This window comes from Hemitrygon akajei, chromosome 10 (genome assembly GCF_048418815.1).
Source record: "Hemitrygon akajei chromosome 10, sHemAka1.3, whole genome shotgun sequence".
Taxonomy (NCBI): domain Eukaryota; kingdom Metazoa; phylum Chordata; class Chondrichthyes; order Myliobatiformes; family Dasyatidae; genus Hemitrygon; species Hemitrygon akajei.
Genome location: NC_133133.1, coordinates 141,215,422 through 141,229,951, shown reverse-complemented (window position 1 = coordinate 141,229,951; position 14,530 = coordinate 141,215,422). Strand labels below are relative to the sequence as shown.

The 14,530-nt window shown below is 43.0% G+C and overlaps 1 long non-coding RNA gene across 1 annotated transcript; it reads left to right on the top strand.

Annotated features, from left to right (window-relative positions):
• The first annotated feature begins 8,242 nt into the window (after positions 1-8,242).
• LOC140734117 (uncharacterized) lies at positions 8,243-14,281 on the top strand. The gene is made up of 3 exons (XR_012100480.1): positions 8,243-8,294; positions 9,640-9,749; positions 14,209-14,281. It is a non-coding gene; the product is annotated as an uncharacterized lncRNA (long non-coding RNA).
• Positions 14,282-14,530: the final 249 nt, after the last annotated feature.

Sequence of the window (14,530 nt, the reverse complement as noted above, 5' to 3'; positions counted from 1 at the left end):
ATATAGAAGGCGGAGCTGTAGTCAATAAACAATAGTCTGGTACAGGTGACTTTACTGTCCAGATACTCTAGAGATGGGGCAGGGAGATGGCATTTGCTGTAGACCTATTTTGGCAGTAGGTGAATTGCAGTGATTCGAGATTTTCTGGAGGCTGGAGTTGATGCGTGCCCTGAACGGCCTCTCAAAGCACTTCATGGTGGTAGATGTCAGAGTCACTGGGTGGTAGTGGTTAAGGTTTGTTGTCTTGTTTCTCTCAGATATAGTACCTGTATGATGGTGGTCTTTTTAAAGCAGGAGGGAACCGTAGCCTAAAGCAGAGAGAGGTTAAAAATGTCTGCCTCTACTCCTGGCAGGGGATCTACATTGCATTTAAGGGCATGGCCAGGGCCATGACCTGGACCTGTGGTTTCAATAGTTTCACTCTCTGGAGGGCTGATTATACATCCGCAATGGTTGCTGCAGATTCATGTGCACTGGAAACTGTTGGATCAGGTGGTGACATCCCATTCATTACTTTTCAAAATGTGCACATAATGCACCAGGCTCAATGAGAAGGGCTGTCGGTGATGTTACTCAAGTTTGTCTTGTGACCCTTTATAGTTTATAAGCCCTTGCACGGCTGATGGTTGGTCTCGGCCTAAATTTTGGAGTCTCTTGGCAACAACTACCAAAAGCATCTCAAATGTAAAGCGGCACACTTTAACAACACTAAATTTGTTGGAATTTTGAAAAGTTTGACTACTTTGATGTAATAATTGATTGTTTTTGTATAACAGTTTATCTATGTAAACAAGAAGATAAAATGTAATGAAATAAAACAGACCGAGAATTCTATTTAGATATCACAAGCAGCAACATTATAGTCCTTTGTGAATATATTTCTTAGTATGAACTCTTACCAAAACTATTTCTTATTTTGACTGCACACGATGGCTCAATTAACACTACAAACAAATTGTGAAAGACAATGCTCAACTGCCAAATCTATTAAATCCTGTGTTAAATTCATAAAATATAATACATTATAAAGAATCAACATGGTTTTATTTATGAATTTTTTATGGCCTTGATAATTAATGGTACTGTTGATTCTATATATGGGGACTCAGGCTGGCTCACTCTTGGGATTTATCATATCCCATTGGCTTTAATGAAGCACTCATGCAGCAGAACATTTTACCCTTGGTTCAGGAACAGATTTCTGAACCAGCTCACTGCTGCACTCTGCTTGCTTATGATATGTCTAGATCTGAAGATTCATATTCTTTCTTTCTGTATATAACAATGACCCTATCTGGGAAGGAGCAGGTACATAGGTACAGAGGCATGGAAACTTTAGTCCCCTGTTCTACTCGATTTGTACTTATGACTGTAAGGCTACGTAGGGCTCCAGTGCCGTACTTAATTTTGCTGACGACCCCATGGTTTTGGCCGAACCAAAGGCGGTGACAAGTCGGCATATTCAGATTCAGATTCAGTTTATTGTCATTTAGAAACCACAAATGCAATGCAGTTAAAAAATGAGACAACGTTCCCCCAGAATGATATCACAAAAGCACATGACAAAACAGACTACACCAGAAAATCCACGTAACATTTGGCAATCCCCAATCCAGAGTCCAGAGAGGCTGCTGCGTATTAATATCGCGCTACCGTCTAGCGCATTCCCTGGAAAGGAGCTCCAAATCCACCAGACAAAAACAAGACCAAAAACTAAAGCTACAAGACCTGCACAAAACCACATAATCGCAACATATAGTTACAACAGTGCAAACAATAGCATAATTGATAAAAAAAAACAGACTATGGGCACAGTAAAAATAGTCCAAGACGTCAAAGGACTGTAAGTTCAAAAGAAATCACCACAGTTTCCACAAGTCTCCAGGGTCCTGACAGACTCGCCATCCCACGCCGGCGGCAGAAGGGAATACCCCCGCTATGGACTTCCAAGGTGCCGCCCAGCTCAGCCACGCAGACGCAGCACACAATGGAAGCGACCCGAGTCCGTCAAAAGGACTCTGAGTCTGTCGAACCTCCAAGCCGACGACCATCCCCTCCGGCACAGCTTCTCCGAGCACCATCCTCTGCCGAGCGTATTAAGACGGCCCCGCCAACGGCCATCGGCAACGCGACCCTGAGGACTGGGGGCCTGTTCTTCTCAGCAGAGTCCCGGACCTCACAGCAGCAGCAGCAACGTGGAAGGTCTTCCTGGAATTTCCCGATGTTCCTCCGTGCTCCCACGTCCGTTTTCAATCGATTATGATTGCGTACGGCACCCCCCTTCACAAATAACAGATAATCAGTTCCGGAGTGGCCGCTGCAAGCTGCGTCGCGCCGCCATCTTGGATCAAGAATCCTGGAATCATTTAGGAGGGAGATTGAACATTTGGTGGAATGATGCAACAGCAATAGCCTCTCACACAATGTCAGCAAAACCAAAGAGCTGATCATTGACTAAAAGAGGAAGAAACTGGAAGTCCGTGAGCTCTTCTTTAGGGGAATGGAAGTGGAGAGGGTCAGTAACTTTCAATTCCTTGGCATTATCATATTAGAGGATCTGTCTGGGACCAAAACATAAATGCCATTACATAAAAGGCAGACGAGTACCTTTATTTTCTTAGAAGTTGGCACAGATTTGGCATGTCGTCTAAAACTTTTACAAACTTCTATAGATGGACAGTGGAGAGTATCCTGACTGGTTACATCATGGCCTGGTATGGAGGCGTCAATGCCTAAGAAAGGAAAAGCCTACAAGAAGTGATGGATACAGCCCAGTCCATCGCAGGCAAAGCCCTTCCCACCTTTGAATCTGATGGCCATAGTCAGCATGATTAATTCCAACAAATGGACATATCTAACACAAGGTATTACACCCCCTCACCACTCATCCCACTCAACCCCCCCCACAATTTCATATGCAGCACTGCAGGCTGATGGCTTCACCATCCTCCACAAAGGCTGGACAGCATTGTCTTTGAAAGGCAGAAGAGATGGAGTATCTCACAGTGGTGCACAAATGTGGTAGTTCTGTCACATTCGCTGGTTTACGATGTTAAAAGTCCGTTATATTGCTTTTTTTGAGCTCTGTGCCCGAAGATTGCAAAGATCCTGGGTCTTCGGGCACACAGCAGTAGATTTACAGACTCCCTGCAACGTATGGGTCTCCTGCCGTGACATCAACCCTCGATCTGACCATCTCCAGAGCCCCGAGATCTTAGCTGGGCTCTCAGGCCAAACCCTTGCCGTGCCAAACAACAGCCGGTTCTGAAACCCTGAGAACGGGTCCCATTCCCACAAAGAACTGGAGTCAGCGTAAAACTCCAGGTCAGGGTCTTCAAAAGAACCCTGAAAGTGAAAAATAAAGATATTAAAGATGGAAATAACGTTGTTTCCAAAGATGCAAGCAAAGGAGTTGCTGTTTAGCGCCATCTTAACTTCACTCTGCCACCGCAACTCCTCAATACCCTACCGTTCATTGTAAAAGATCTACCCTTATTGGTACTACCAAAGTGCAACACCTCACACTTGTCTCCATCTGCCATTTTTCCAGCTGGTCTAGATCCCACTGGAAGCCATGATAGCCTTCCTTGTGTCCACTACGTCCCCCAATCTTGGTGTCATCTGAAAATTTGCTGATCCAGTTAACCACATTATCATCCAGATCATTGATATAGATGACAAACAACAATAGACTCAGCATCAGTCCCTGCGGCACCCATTGGTCACAGTCCTCCAGTCAGAGAGGCAACCATCTAATGCCACACTCTGGCTTCTCCCTCAAAGACAATGTCTAATGTAATTTACTACCTTCTTGACCAACCTCCCATGCAGGACCTTTTCAAATGCCTTGCTAAAGTTCATGTAGATAACATCCACTGCCTTGCCTTCATCAACTTTCCTGGTAACTTCCTCAAAACACTCTTTAAGATTGGTTAGACACGACCTACCACACACAAAGCCATGCTGACTATTCTAATCAGCCCATGTCTATCCAAGTACTCATATACTGTATCAGATCCATTAGAATACCTTCCAATAACTTTCCCACTACTGACGTCAAGCTCACTGGCCTAAAATTTCCTGGTTTATTCTTAGAGCCTTTCTTAAATAGTGGAACAACATTAGCTATCTTCCAATCCTCTGGTACCTCATCTGTCATGAAGGATGATTTCAATATCCCTGCTAGGGCCCTGGAAACTTCTGCACTTGTCTCCCACGGGGTCTGAGGGAACATCTTGTCAAGTCCTGGGGATTTATCCACCTTAATTTGTCTCAGAACAACAAACACCTCCTCTACTGTAATCTGTGTAGGGTCCAGGAAGTAGATGCTGCCTTGCCTATTTTTGTCCCTTGCAATCCTTTTGCTCTTAAAATATCCGTAGAATCCTTTAGGATTCTTCTTCACCTTGTCTGCTAGGGCAACCTCATGCCTTCTTTTAACCCTCCTGATTTCTTTCAAGTCAAGTCAAGTCAAATTTATTGTCATTTCGACCATAAACTGCTAGTACAGTACACAGTAAAAAACGGAACAACCTTCCTCCAGGGCCCTGGTGTTCTCTTACATTTCCCATACTCTAGAACCTCATTTGTTACTACCTTAACCAGGGCTTCAATATCTCTTGAAAACCTGTTATTCTTAAATCTGTTATTCTTACTTTTTATTCTGACAGGAACATATAAACTCTATATTCAAAAAATGTCACTTTTGAAGGCCTTCTGCTCCTTTGCAGAAAAGAGCTTGTACCAAACTACACCTGCCACATTCTTTCTGATACTATTGAATTGGCCTTTTACAGTATGGGAGTCCCAGTCAATATATGGAAAGTTAAAATCACCTACTACAAAAAGCTTATGTTTCTTGCAAGAATCCCTTGGATTGTTGGGTGGTCTGTAATATTGTCCATTAATGTGGTCACACCTTTCTTATTTCTCAGTGCCTCCCATAAAGCCTCACAAGACAAATTCTCCAGTTTGTCCTGAATGAGCACTTCCATGATGTGTTTCCAGACTAGTAATGCCATCCCCTCCTCTTTTAATTCCTCCCACTCTGGGGAAGACTTCAAGAAGGGTAAGTTGAGGGTACACACACCAGTCCTCATTGAGGGATCAGAATGGAATGTGTAAGGAGTTTCAAGTTCCTGGGAATCAACATCTCTGAGGATCTATCCTGGGCCAAACATAATGAGGCAATTACAAAGAAGGTCCAACACCAATTTCATTAGAAGTTTGAGGAGAATTAGTATGGCACCAAAGACACTTGCAAATTGCAGATAAGCCTGCAAGAGGAGAAGCTGTACTTGATTTGGTATTGGGAAATGAACCTGGTCAGGTGTCAGATCTCTCAGTGGGAGAGCATTTTGGAGATAGTGATCATAATTCTATCTCCTTTACAATAGCATTGGAGAGAGATAGGAACAGACAAGTTAAAAAAGTGTTTAATTGGAGTGAGGGGCATTATGAGGCTATCAGGCAGGAAATTGGTAGCTTAAATTGGAAACAGATGTTCTCAGGGAAAAGTACGGAAGAAATGTGGCAAATGTTCAGTGGATATTTGTGTGGAATTCTGCATAGGTACATTCCAATGAGACAGGGAAGTTATGGTAGGGTACAGGAACCATGGTGTACAAAGGCTGTAATAAATCTAGTCAAGAAGAAAATAAAAACTTAAAAAGGGTTCAGAGTGCTAGGTAATGTTAGAGATCTAGAAGATTATAAGGCTAATAGGAAGGATCTTAAGAAGGAAATTAGAAGAGCCAGAAGGGGCCATGAGAAGGTCTTGGTGGGCAGGATTAAGGAAAACCCTGGCATTTTACAAGTATGTGAAGAGCAAGAGGAGAAGACGTGAAAGAACAGGACCTATCAAGTGTGACAGTGGAAAAGTATGTATAGAACTGGAGGAAATAGCAGAGGTACTTGCTTCAGTATTCACTATGGAAAAGGATCTTGGTGATGGTAGTGCTGACTTGCAATAGACTGAAAAGCTTGAGAATGTAGATATTAAGAAAGAGGATGTGCTGGAGCTTCAGAAAGCAACAAGTTGGATAAGTCGCCAGGACCGGATGAGATGTACCCCAGGCTACTGTGGGAGGCGAGGGAGGAGATTGCTGAGCCTCTGACGATGATCTTTGCATCATCAGTGCAGACAGGAGAGGTTCCGGAGGATTGGAGGGTTGCGGATACTGTTCCTTTGTTCAAGAAAAGGAGGAGATAACCCTGGAAATTATAGACCAGTGAGTCTTACCTCAGTGGTTGGTAAGTTGATGGAGAAGATCCTGAGAGGCAGGATTTATGAACATTTGGAGAGGTATAATATGATTAGGAATAGTCAGCATGGCTTTGTCAAGGGCAGGTCATGCCTTACGAGCCTGATTGAATTTTTTGAGGATGTGACTAAACACATTGATGAAGGAAGAGCAGTAGATGTAGCGTATGTGGATTTCAACAAGGCATTTGATAAGGTGCCCCATGCAAGGCTTATTGAGAAAGTAAGGAGGCATGATATCCAAGGGGACATTGCTTTGTGGATCCAGAATTGGCTTGCCCACAGAAGTCAAAGGGTGGTTGTAGATGGGTCATATTCTGCATGGAGTTTGGTCACCAGTGGAGTGACTCAAGGATCTGTTCTGGGACCCTTACTCTTCGTGATTTTCATAAATGACCTGGATGAGGAAGTGTAGGGATGGGTTAGTAAGTTTGCTGATGAGACAAAGGTTGGGGGTGTTGTGGATAGTGTGGAGGGCTGTCAGAGGTTACAGCAGGACATTGATAGGATGCAAAACTAGGTTGAGAAGTGGCAGATGGAGTTCAATCTGGAGAAGTGTGAAGTGGTTCATTTTGGTAGGTCAAATATGATGGCAGAATATAGTATTAATGGTAAGACTCTTGGCAGTGTGGAGGATCAGAGGGATCTTGGGGTCCGAGTCTATAGGATGCTCAAAGCAGCTGCACAGGTTGACTTTGTGGTTAAGAAGGCGTATGGTGTATTGGGCTTCATTAATTGTGGAACTGAATTTAGAAGCCGAGAGTTTATGTTGCAGCTATATAGGACCCTGGTCAGACCCCACTTGGAGTGCTGTGCTCAGTTCTGGTTGCCTCACTACAGGAAGGATGTGAAAGCCATAGAAAGGGTGCAGAGGAGATTTACAAGGATATTGCCTGGATTGGGGAGCATGCCTTATGAGAATAGGTTGAGTGAACTCGGCCTTTTCTCCTTGGAGTGACGCAGGATGGGAGGTGACCTGATAGAGGTGTATAAGATGATGAGACGCATTGATCGTGTGGATGGTCAGAGGCTTTTTCCCAGGGCTGATATGGTTGCCACAATAGGACACAGGTTTAGCTGCTGGGGAGTAGGTACAGAGGAGATGTCAGGGGTATGTTTTTTACACAGAGAGTGGTGAGTGTGTGGAATGGGCTGCTGGCGACGGTGGTGGAGGCGGATACGATAGGGTCTTTTAAGAGACTTTTAGACAGGTACAAGGAGCTTAGAAAAATAGAGGCTATAGGTTAGCCAGAAAGTGTCCACAGCGGGGGTGATTAATAAGTTCGTGGCCTAAGGTATAAAGAGATGAGTTATACAGCTCTTGTTACATGCACATGCAGGACAACTCTTTGAGTGATTATGCAGAAAGTTTAAAGTTAATAACTCATCTCCTTCTAACTTAGGCCACAAACTTATTAGTCACCCATCTGTGGACACTTTCTGGAGGTCCAAGATCCATATGCTCCACGACCGCTGGACTAAGTGTGTAAATGTAGGAGGGGACTATGTTGAAAAATAAATGTGCTAGGTTTTCTAAAATTGACTCCTTCTACCTTAGGCCACAAATTTATCAATCACCCCTTGTACTGTTGTGCAAAACCACATATGCCAGTGGTATTAAAACCGATTCTGATATGATTCTGAAAAGAAGAACTTACATCTTGATTAACGTCTGTCAGAAAGATTTCATGTTCAAAGAACAACTCTGCCACAAAATCCACTGAGCCTAATGGTCAACATCTGAAGGTGCTTTTTAATCAGCTGCAGGGAGACTATATTTATCTTCAGTTTTCACAGCTGTGGGAGGCTGGATGACAGGCTGCCTTTCAGGACGGGAGGGGAAAGAAACCAGGTAATGATAGACCAGTTGGCCTGACATCAGTTATCAGGATGTAATCAGTGACTTAGCTCGAGGTAACGTGATTTTATGAAAACAAAATTGTGTTTGACAAATCTGTTAGTGTTTATTGAAGGTGCAACCATCAAGGTAATTCAAATGGAAGCAGTGGATGTGATGAATCCTTTTCAAAAGGTATGTGATGATGAGCTATATTAAAAATCGTTGCTCAAGTTAAGAGCTCAGGGGACTGGAGGTAATATTTATTGTAGTTAGAGAGGAAAACAAGGGCAGGAATAACCAAATCATAAACAAGAGAGATTCTGCAGATCCAAAGCAACACACACAAAATGCTGGAGGAACTCGGCTCATCAGTCAGCATCCACGGAAATGTCATTTTCAGTTGTTGATATTGTTTTGTTACATGGAGATCTTCACCAGGATCAGTACCAGTGACATGCATCCTACGTCAGGTATCTTCCCTAAATTCCCTTCAGAATCAAATACTGGCAAAATACAAAATGACAATCTTCTTGTTCAGTTCTGGCTACCACTCCTGTTTTCCTGAGCTAACAGAGACATGATTTACACATGTGTAGAGACAGAGACTCGCACATAAACACACAGACACACAGAAACATACATATACACACAGATACATATACACCACACATACACTCATTCACATATTCTAAAGTACATGCCAGTGTGCACAAAGAGTGTTAAACCAGATGGATCCTATGAAACCTGTATCTGTTGTGGTTCATTTATAGAATAAAATGAGAAATCCTTTTATACTTGTGCATCTTTTGCGATTGGGGCATTGCCCTTGGCAATATGGTGGTAAGCTGAGGACTTGAAGCATTTTGCTCCTTCTGGTGAAGGCACTTCCTCAGAGCTTTTGGGAAGGGACTTGCAGTCTGTGGATGGATGGGATGTGAGGATACTGAACGTGCTCAGTAAGATTGAAAGAGTGCAAATGATTTACGAGAATGCTGCCAGCAGTTGAAGGTCTGAGTAATATGGAGAGGTTGGGCAGGTTGGGACTTTATTCCTTGAAGCATAGGAGACTGAGGAATGACCTTTAAAGAGTATAAAATCATGAGAGGCATAGATTGGATGAATAAACGCTGTCTTTTTTTCCCAAGGAAATGGAACCAAAAACTAAGGGACATAGGTTTAAGGCGAGAAGGGAAAGATTTAAAAGGGATCTGAATGGTAACTTCTTCAAGTGGAGGGTGATGAACCTAGAGTCATAGACTTTTTTTCAGGGTGTAAATGGCTAATACTAAGGGGACTTAGTTTTAAGGTGATTGGAGGAACGTAGGGTGGGGGAATGTCAGACTTAAATTCTTTACACATGGAAAACCCTGCCAGGGGTGCTGGTAGAGGCAGATGCATTAAGAGCATTTAAGAAACTCTTAGATAGGCACATGCATGATAGAAAAATGGAGGGGTTAGATTGGACGGAGGGCCTGTTCTCTGATGTATTGTTTATGACTCTATGGAACTAATGCTTCTCACCTACCCACCCCTCTAGAGTATGAGCAGAAAGGATGGTTTTCACAAACCTGGTGAAAATAATTGCTTGCAAAAGCCTAATAGTCAATATGCTTCAAAGATCAAGTCAACAACAATGAGGCACTGTGGGTAAGTTAATAATTCTCAGAATCACGGCTTCATCTCATGAATAATTCTGTTTAGCAAATCCCACAAAACTTCAAGTTATGATATAGCAGGACTGTTTCAAATTAAATTGTTGGCTTGGTGATTCAAGTAGTTACAGATAACAGGAGATATCCAGCACACCATCCCCTCAAGAACCACAGAGCCCCAGCAGATATCATTAATTCTGTGAGCAGCAAAAATTCACAGTTAGCAATTTGCCCATATGTCTTGACAGCATTTTGCTGACATGCTTAGTTCACGATAATTTCTGTTCCCGTGCCAGCACAGTGAGTTAAGACCTATACAAAAGGTAGGCACACCAAAGGAGCCCAATTGAGTTACTTTCAGTTTTCACCACTGATTGGCTCTGGAGCAAAAGCTTGCTCAGCAGGTGAGAGAACCTCTGAAATAAAAGAGAATCCAAAGCAAATATCAGAACATTAGGCAAGTATAGAAGACAAGGCTTCACAACCCATAGGAGCTCTGGTGTTGCAACAGATGGCTTCTCAAATGGGCTTATTCAAATGAGTGAGTCCTGCTGTGGGAAAAGAGCATTTACATTTGTGTGTTGTAATGGCCACATACAAAATGGACCCTGGCTTCAACTAATAGACTGCTCTGTTTTCCACACATGAATAAAATGTATTAGTTTTGCTTCGGGTTTGTGTGTGTGTGTATGCGTATAATCTGTGTGTACTTGACACATCGATAAGGGAAGGAATAATGCATGTGGGTAGCAGTGCTGTTTTCTTATATCGCTGAAATGTCACTCAACCTGAGCAGAATACAGAGTCTGTTAACTGTTTCAATTCCTGATGCTTGTAAGAACCTGTGCCTTGAAGTCATTAGAAAGGGTTCTTTTTTTTTGAGAAATTAGAGAAATATTGGCCGAGGATGTTGTGTATTAGACAAGTGCCCTGGATGGGTGAAGTAACAGGGGTCAATCATCCCAGTCATTTGCATCAGAGTCAAATGCATGTCTTTCAGTACTGCTTTCCTGAAAATGGGGTTAAACAAGATACCCATTGGCCTGATTGGTCTTGGGCTGTGGCCAAGGGAGGGGTTGGGTGTCTGACATCAGAGTCCAGGATTTTGAGGTTGTGAGGTGGAAGATTCAGGAGCTGTGGTATCAGGGTGAGCAGAGGACTGAGAGAGAGGATCCAGCATTTGTTGGACTGATGGGGATGGGAAGAACTCCAGCAATGGGTATCAAGGCAAGGCTTTCAAATCAAATCAAATCAAATCACATTCAAATTTAATCATCATTCAGCCATACTTGAATACAGCCGAATGAAACAATATTCCTCTGGGACAAGATGCAAAGCATACACAGCAAATTCAATCACAACCAAGAGAAAACCCCCAGATGCTGGAAATCCCAGCAATGCACTCAAAATGCTGGAGGAACTCAGCAGGCCAGGCAGCATCTGCTGCTGACAGGTGTCGGCCGGAAATGTCTCAGCTGCCTGGCCCGCTGAGTTCTTCCAGCATGTTATGTGTGTCACAGCAAATTCAAAATAGTGTGCGCACACACACAGTCAAGCAAAAAAACATATATATCACCCAAATCCCTGAGCGACATGTCTTGCAAACTGATGGTGCAGTTCCTGTCAGTGTGCTGACAAGCATACGCAGCCTGTCATTCCACTAGTCGAACACAGTAGGGCATCACTAAAGGAAGAGGCCAGCCCCCAACCGAGCACGGATGCCACGCTACACCACCTCCGAATGTCTCCTCTCCTGGACTGCAGCAGCAGGCAACCCACGGCTTGACGCCTAGTCCTCCACCATTTGTTGCGCCACCAAACTGGGGAAACAGACCTGCAACATCTTACATTAACAATTTCCGACAGGATCTTGTGATCACAAGAGAAATGTCCAAGACAATCACCCATGGTTACACTACACCGCCTTTGCACACCAACTCTGATGCCTTCCTGTAGCAGGCAGTGACATAGTCTTCACCCTGTTCAGCACCTCCAACACCCGATCTCGCTCTTCCAAACCCAGTCCAGTTCCTCCAGCCCCCTGTCCAGCTACTCCGATTAATGAGCAGCTCACTGAGAGGGCAGATCTGCAGTACTTAAAGCTCTTGGAGTCTAACATTGTCTTTAATGAAGAAAAGAAACACCTTTGCTTGGCCCCCGAGAGCCCACTGCATTCGAAAGCAATGCCATCTTACTGGAAGTTTGGGACTGAGTCTTGAGGGGGGAGGGTAGATAGGATGATTGTTGACTGGTGATGAGGATATAGGGTTCAGGATTGGGGCAGGAGGCTCATAAGAATTGGAATGGGTTATCGGAGCCAGTTTTTCAAATGGTGGAGGAAGTGGATACGGCAACATTGGAAGACGCACAGAATGGGGGTTGGTGAAGCAGGAGTTGGAAGGCAGACTAGAGATCACAAGGCAATGGACGGAAGATTGCTTCAATACCAGAAAGCCACTTGGATAAAGTTACTTGATTTTCTAACTGGGGGTGGCCAAGAATGACCACATTGTTTCTGAATTCCTACCAAGAAGTGCCCCAGACAATTAATTGCTGTGCTTGGACATAGAAAGCATGACTGAAGCCTAGGAACACTCAGTGAAGTCTTAGGAGAGTCATGAAACCACCCAGAAAATGGCTGCCATCATATTTTAACTCCAGGAAAAATAATCAATTGTCAGTTGTATAACAATGAAATGGAAGGGCTTTGTGTAATTGAATTTCCAGGCTAATGTGCCTTGATGTGCGACCTTCTTTGCCTTTCATGATGAAAGATAGTTTCATATTCAGAAACTCAATCCTTGTAGGAACCCAGTGGAGGAAGTTGTTCACAACTGTCCACATGTTCTTCCTGTGTGAGAATGGGAAGGTATAGGAAGGCCATTCTCACACATGTCTAGACAGCTAGCAGCAAAGCAGAAATGTTGAATTCTTGAAAGCCAGCTGTTTCAATGTTGAGTATCGTGGAACGATGTGGAAGAGTGCATGTTTTAACTAAATTATTAAATAAGTTTAACCTCCCGCCTATCTCTCATGGCCTTTGAATATCACTCAACATTGGATAGTAGAGGCAGGCAGCGAGTGCCAACTTTGTCCATATTCTGAATAATGAAACACAGAGGAAGGATGGCCTTTCAGTCATGGTATCAGGAGATATCAAGGAGCCTGGATTACAGCCAGAAATCAATACCTTCAGAAGAGGAGTGGGGAATAGTGAACAATTACCTAAAAAGAAGTAGAAAATCTACAAAAACAAGCCTCCCGGCAAATTATAGGGTGAAAGGTACATCAGAGCCTTGGTCTGTGGGAAGCCAGGCTGTAAAGGAGTCGAGAAACAATAAGACTATAGAGATGAACTTTTCCACACTATTCCCAGTAACAGAACTGACCCTGATCTGCTATGAAATGTATCCATTACAGCAGACGGATTTCTGACTTTACTTGACAATATGCCCTGGATGACACCAATATGTCATAAACCAGTTGCAAATGTTCATCTCTTTGCTTGTCAGGGCAAACATTATTGGATCAACAACAATTGATTCCAAAGTTAATGCTTTCTTTCTGCAAAGAAGTGAATACTTTCTTTTTGCAAAGTGGTGAAATGAATTGTGATTGTTTGAATTTAAGTTTCAGTGAAGAAGTTGCCAGAAAGGGGAACACTTTGAAAGGTCTAACATCGAAATTTGAGGATCTGTATGTTGTTACACCCAATCTTCAGTTGCATGTGAGAATAAAAGACGCTTATAAGTAACTTCAATAACTGCTGGTAATATTACAACCGATTCCCAATTTAAATTTGATGTGGTGACAGTGCAAGATTTTACAGAAAGAAATCCTTGATATGACCACTCTGAACTATAATTAAAAGGGCTCAATGGTTTTCAGGAAATGGAAAAATATAGGCTGAATAGTAGATAATTCAATTTACAAAGGGTCAAGGCTTGATGTCAAAATAATGAGCATCGACTTGTTAGAAGAGGACTATTTTTCCACATTCTAATGCATCAATGAAAGACTTTGACCCCAGTCCCACTTTTTTAATCAGACTGTCAGTGCTATTTAGGCCATGTTCGATTAATTAACAACCCAGTTACTGATGGACACAATGTTGGAACCAACTTTATTCATATGCTCTTACCATCTGTGTTTTCCCTGTTCTAATTCATTCCACCATCACGTCTGAGGAGAGTTCAAGGGTCTCACTTAAAGAAAAATCTGCACTTATCGTAAGAAAGCAAATTATAAACTTAAATCGTGCAACTCAGTCACAAGTCTGAATTGCTTGCAGCAAGATTGAGTAAAGGCTCAGTACTGATCCATTGTATTAATCTCTCTGTGTGTGGGCAACTGATAGGAACTATAACCTGGTAAAATGAAATGAAACACATTAGTTTAAGAGGTGCATTGCGCATGACTTTGAATGTAGTCTGTGATAGATTTTTCTCTTTAAGTTTATGGCACTGCAGCAGAGAAGTGGAGAATATTGACAGAGAAGAATCAAAGCAAGGAGGAATGCAAGGCCCTTGGCAGGTAGGATTGCAAGAGGTGTGGCTAATCCCAGTGCAAGAGAAAGTGAGGATAAGAGAAGAGGAAAGTGACACAGGTGGGACCGCGCAGGATGGGAAAGAGCCATCATTTCTACTGGACTTATACTCAGAACCATAAGGATGACAGAAGAACAGCAGAAATAACAGACAATATAATTGCTTTGTCGCTGCTTTTTAGCGTATGCTCACCCAATTTTCCACCTGCATTAGACAACCTTCTTTGCCA